General features: G+C 40.8%; 1 pseudogene; it reads left to right on the forward strand.

Moving 5' to 3' along the window:
- Positions 1–3,920: 3,920 nt before the first annotated feature.
- LOC117714053 (ADP-ribosylation factor 1 pseudogene) lies at positions 3,921–4,454 on the forward strand (annotated as a pseudogene).
- Positions 4,455–6,000: the final 1,546 nt, after the last annotated feature.

Consider the following 6,000-nt stretch of genomic DNA (forward strand, 5'->3'; position numbering starts at 1 on the left):
TTTCTCCAAGGGAGTCTTAATGGGAAATCAAAGCACTCTTAAGGGTAGGCCCCATTCCCAGCAGTATATGGCCCGCTGAAAGCCGAAAACCAACCCAATGGCATCTTTGGGGCTTTGAAGGTTCTTTGTCAAGGTTTTCGTTTTCGGTTTTTTTTTTTTTCCTCCCTTACAGATCTTTTGCATATATATTATAGTTTCTGGGTTTGTGCTTATATGGTGTTCCCGTGTATATAACTGTATGTGTCTCTGTGTCTATATGTGTTTCGTGTGCTGTTTCTTTAGCTCGCTTTCATTGTTTTTGTCCTATTCTACTTGGTTTGTTTTATTTTATTTTATTTTATTTTATTTTATCTCATTTTATTTTATTATTATTCCTTAGATGCCTGCTTGTTTTCTAATGAGATAGAATGGGCATGGGACCAGATAGGAGGGAAGGTGGGGAGGAGCTGGGAGGAATAGGGAAAGAGGAAACAGGAACCAATATATTTTATGAGAAAAATTTATGTTCAATAAAAGAAAAATACATAAATATATTCATATCACAAAAACATAAGCCATCTGCTATCATTCAACAGAATGGAAATGCAAATGTTATCTCCTTTAATGGAACTATTTTTGATACATGGCTTCTTTGAAGTGAAAAGGATCCTTAGACAGGTAAAAGAGAATATTTAGTTTAAATACTCTTTTTTTTTTTTTTTTTTTTTTTTTTTTGTTTTTCGAGACAGGGTTTCTCTGTGTAGCCCTGGCTGTCCTGGAACTCACTCTGTAGACCAGGCTGGCCTTGAACTCAGAAATCCACCTGCCTCTGCCTCCCAAGTGCTGGGATTAAAGGCGTGCGCCACCACTGCCCTGCTTAGTTTAAATACTCTTTCTGTACTTATTCATGGTGTACTGAATAATCAGACATAATACTTTTCCTCTCAGAATCCTGTCACTTATTAGAAAGAAAGACAGAAATGTGTGTCTGGGAGCTTGCTTAATTGATCCCAAGGTTGCTTCTGGAGAAGAAACTCCAAGCAGCAGCTCACTCAGGCTCCTTACACTCCATGTTTTCTTGCAGAGGCGGCCTTACTGAGCTGTTGTCAATACTGACATATTTCCATTGCCGAGCAGGTTGTTGGCTGCTCAGCGTTCTTTTACCCACTGGAATCCAAAGCAAAAACAGCTGAGTAATGTTTTTGTTTAAAGCTTCAAGTAAGAACAACTTTTTTAAGTATGAAGAGATGGAATGAAATGCTTTCAGGAAGGAAAACAATCCAGTGTCAGGGCGGGGCCAAAGGGTAGGGCCTAAGTTGGATCCTCTCCTTCTGCAGGGCATTTCATTGCATCCCTCCACACTTTGAAAAGTTTTTCTCTAAAGACCTAAACGTTTCCATCCTAGACTAGTAAAACAACCGGTTTCCAGTCACTCTCCCAGTAAAGAGACTGTGACCTATCAACCTATTTACTTGGGATTGAACCCAAGGCCTTGCGATGGCTGGGCAATTGCTCTGTCACCAAGATCAGCCCCAGAACCAGCATGCTCCGTGGAGGAAATCCAGTGTGTAGGTAGAAAAGGAGAAAAAAGAAGATAAAACTTTTTCTTAAGAATAAATATTGGTAGAAACAGTAAATGAATTTGCAAATGCTGTCAAGTAAAACAACAAAGGGAAAAAAGAATTAGCTGATTGGTTACCTTAAATGCATCAGACAGAAAAGAAAGATGTTTTTTTCAAGTCTTCCTACCACTAGAAAGAATATATTGTATGACTGTGTAGCATGGAGACGCTTACTCAGAGGCAGACCATGCTGCATTTAGAGTCTCATTCTGCTCCTTGCTAAGCTTCTCAGAATCTTGGTTTCTTCATCTCTAGATGGAGTGACTATAAAAGTTCCCACTTTGTAGTGTTGTTTTAAAAATAGAATTTATCACAAAAATGACAATGTTTGAATGACATTTACCAAATATTGAGCCTGGTTATTGTTTTTAATTATTCTGCCATGTGAGCCACAGTCATTTAAACTCCTCCTATTTTTTTCTTCCTTAGGAGTTACAAGTTACTATCTTTAAAGAAAGAACTGTATTTCATTTATTGCTGCATTCCCAATGACTACCATAATGTTTGATACATATGCAAACATTTGTGGGTGAAATAAAGCAATCACTAGCACAAAACATAATTTTAACTGCAAGTGGCATGCATTGAATTATATCATCCCCAATTTCATATGCTGAATTCTTCACCTCTGATATTTCATAATGTAACCCTCTGTGGTAATACTGTTAATATAATTAAGATAAAGTCATACTGAAATAGACTGGGCCCTTACTCCAATACAATAGACATGACCATTGTGGGGAGATGATGACTAATGCTAAGATGCTTCCTCTGCAGTCCAAGGAACACCATAGATTTCCATAAATCCAGAATCTAGGAGAGAGATTTTGTTCAGTGTCAGAAGGACAAAACTCAGTAACTTAGTACATAAGAACGAACACTTGCCACAAAGCCTGATGATCTGAGTTTAATTCCTCAAACCCATATTGTTTAAGGAATTCCCACAAATTTGCCTCTGCCATCCACCTTATGCCATGGCATGTGTGTACTCATAATCACACGCACATAAATGTAAAAAATAAAACAAATTTAAAAAGCCCTCAATGACAGTGATCTCATACTTGTAGCTTCTAAAACTATGAAATGATAAATTTCTGTTATTTAAGCCATTCAGTTTGTGGCATTTTTATTATTACAGCTAGCAGTCTGATAAGGCAAATTAGTAACATTATTTCCAAATGCTGTAATTCTATTGAAAGGGTTAAAAATTTTTCAAAATCTCCTAGCAGGCTGGGCAGAACCGAGAGTGCAGGTCAGCTTGGTCGTGAGCTCTGTGTTTCAGGAACTTGGCTGACCACAAGTTAGATGGCTGATTACGTACAGGCTCTTAGAAAACAGCCTATACAAAATGTTCCCCATGACTGTTCCTTGGACGCTGTCACAAACTGAATAATGGGCTGAGACTTTCCACAGCTGCTCTCCAATAACCCTCTTTCATTCCCCCTGGGTTGTGCCCCCCACCCCCAGTTGTGGTTTTTGCCTTTAAATTCTCTCTGTCTCCAAAGCCCTGGGGTCAGACCCCACTGCCCCTGCGTGGGTCATGGGTCTTGACCTCAGTATACTGATCAAAATGTACCTCTTGCTGATTGCATCAAATTTGGTGTCTTGTGAATTAATGGGTGGCAGAGAATTCTCGAGACTTGGGTGAGGTCCTCCCTTCGTGGGGGCCTTACACTATGATGGATTGAGTGCTCTGAAGAGAACCTTCATGGTATTTTATATAAGCATAAGGGTAAATGGTAAAACAAAAGTAAATGAAAAAAATGTTTTTTTGTGTGCACCTCTTCTCAGTGTTTAATTTCATTTTGTTTTGTTGAGACAAGGTCTTGCTATGTAATCTAGGTTTGAATTGTGGTCCTCCTGCCTCTTCCTGTAAGATGGTTGGATTATAAGCATGTATCATCATCACATTCTGCAGTTAAGCACAGGAACAGGTCAAGTGCCTGGCCCCAAGGCAAGAGGAAATCAGGAACATAGCCAGTTTCAGAGCCAAGGTCTCTTCCATTTACCTAGACATGGGAAGAACTGCTCCCCTCCTGCCAAGAGTAGTGCATTGCTAAATAGATACAGTAAACAGGCAGAGATGCTAACAGACAGTTCCATTTATTGATTTCTCTGTAATCACTTTTAACATGTTTACAAGACTAATAAGCCAAACTTCTGACTATGTGTGTGAGTTAATTAAGTTTCTCATAGCTTTGAAAATATATCAGACAAGTGACTTAAAGGGCCGCCGTCTATGGGAGCGAAACCTACACCTGGCTGGGAGCAACTCGCATGGAGGTCTCTGGCCAGTATTGCTTTCACCTGTCCACAAGCATGGGGAATATCTTTTCCAACCTCTTCAAGGGCCTTTTTGGCAAAAAAAGAAATGCTCATGGTGGGCCTGGATGCTTCAGGGAAGACAACAATTCTATACAAACTGGTCGAAATTGTGACCACTATTCCCACCATTGGTTTCAGTATAGAGACAGTTGAATACAAGGATATCATCTTCAAAGTGTGGGATGTGAGCAGCCAGGACAAGATCCAGCCCCTGTAGCACCACTACTTCTAGAACACCCAAGCCTTGATCTTTGTAGTGGTTACCAATGACAGAGACCATGTGAACGAGGCCGGTGAAGAGTTGTGAGGAATGCTAGCTGAAGATGAGTTCCGGGATGCATTCTCTTGGTGTTTGCTAACAAGCAGGACCTCCCCAAAGCCATGAACCCAGCTAAAATCACAGACGAGTTGGGGCTGTACTTTCTACGCCACAGGAACTGGTACTTTCAGGCCACCTGTGCCACCAGCGGGGACAGGCTCTATGAAGGACTAGACTGCCTGTCTAATCAACTCTGGAACCAGAAGTGAACCAGACCTCTCCCTCCCCCTCACTTCCTCTTCTCGGGCCTCTACTTTCCTCTCATGTGGCAAATGTGCGATTCTGTGGTCTTGAGTTCCAGACACTGTCTCCATGGGTTGGTCACACTGTGCTATATAGGTGCAGACACAGTTAATTTTTTGCAGCCAGGTTTTTATTTAATAATAAATAAAATAAATAGTAAATAGTTTCTGTTTCCACTGAGGCAGTTTCTGGTGCTCCTATGAAATATTACTTAGCTTTTTTTATTGCAAAAAGAGAATCAACTCACTGTCAGTACAGAGTAGGGATTTGGGTGTAGGGGCACTTGGCCTCTGGAAGCCTTGGGGCTGTAGACTGCTGTCGGTATCCATTTGGTGATGAGTTTTTAACCCAAACTCAGTACATTTTTAAAAAATAGTTAAAAATACAGGACAAGAACACTTGACCACACAGAACGGAGACTATGCCTAGTGTAGGCTTTGCAGTTAATGGCCTGAAAGCTAGTATATCAGATCACCTGTTTCCCTATGGGAACAAGAGAGACGCTGACAAACCACCAAGCGCTGCAAAGGTCACAGTAGAGGCCCCGTGTCACCTGTCTTTGGGTCACCTGCATTGCATAGCAATGTGCTTGTACTTGTGTTCACATGGTCACCTAGGAGTGGGCTGGGAGCCATTGTGGGATACAAGGCCCAGCCTGTACTTGGTTTGTGGCCCGGCCAGATGGCAGTCTGCAAACCTAGCTTACTCCCGCTGGCAGGAGGCCTGGGTCTCACCAGTAGGAGCGCATGCAAAGTGGGAGGGTTGGTCCATTACAGACCCACATCCTAGAGCACCCCCATGAAGTAGCTTCCTCCCTCAGCCTGCAAGGGTCCCATTTGCCATCAAAAGACAACCTCTCCTGTTTTTCTTTTGTATTGTGATAAACACTGAAGTGTCTGGAGCTGTTAAATTTATCATGGGGTAATCTCAGAACTGGTTTATTTGGTGTCATGGAATCGATTACTGCTTTCAATGAACAATTAGTTATCAACTGTTTTGTATACTTATTTTCAGTTTTCATTTCGACAAGCACTGTAATTATAGCTATTAGAATAAAGCCTCTTAACTATGAAAAAAAGCAACTGAAAGAAGAAAAGATTTATTTTGATTCACAGTTAAGGAATACATAAAGTCAGTCTATCACGGCAGGGAAGACAAGACAGCATGTGTGTTTGTGTATGTGTATTTTATAAAAAAAATTCTGTATGGGATCTAGCCCATTAATCGGCAACCCTCTTCCCTCTTCAATTAAATCATTCTAGAAACTCCATCAAGACATACCCAGAGGTGTGTCTCATTGTTGGTGCTAAACCTAGTCAAGCTGACAATGAAGATTAGCGGTGCTGGGTTCATGCCTTTGTCAACTTGACACTGAAACACATCACTTTAATACATAACATCCCACCCACTACCACCAAAACACTTATGACTATTTCATAAAGCAAAACACATTTAGTTGATCTCCAAAGTCCCCTAAGTGTTAAAAGTTCTAATATATCTCAAAGTGCAAAG

The sequence above is a fragment of the Arvicanthis niloticus genome, chromosome 8, assembly GCF_011762505.2.
Source record: "Arvicanthis niloticus isolate mArvNil1 chromosome 8, mArvNil1.pat.X, whole genome shotgun sequence".
Classification (NCBI taxonomy): domain Eukaryota; kingdom Metazoa; phylum Chordata; class Mammalia; order Rodentia; family Muridae; genus Arvicanthis; species Arvicanthis niloticus.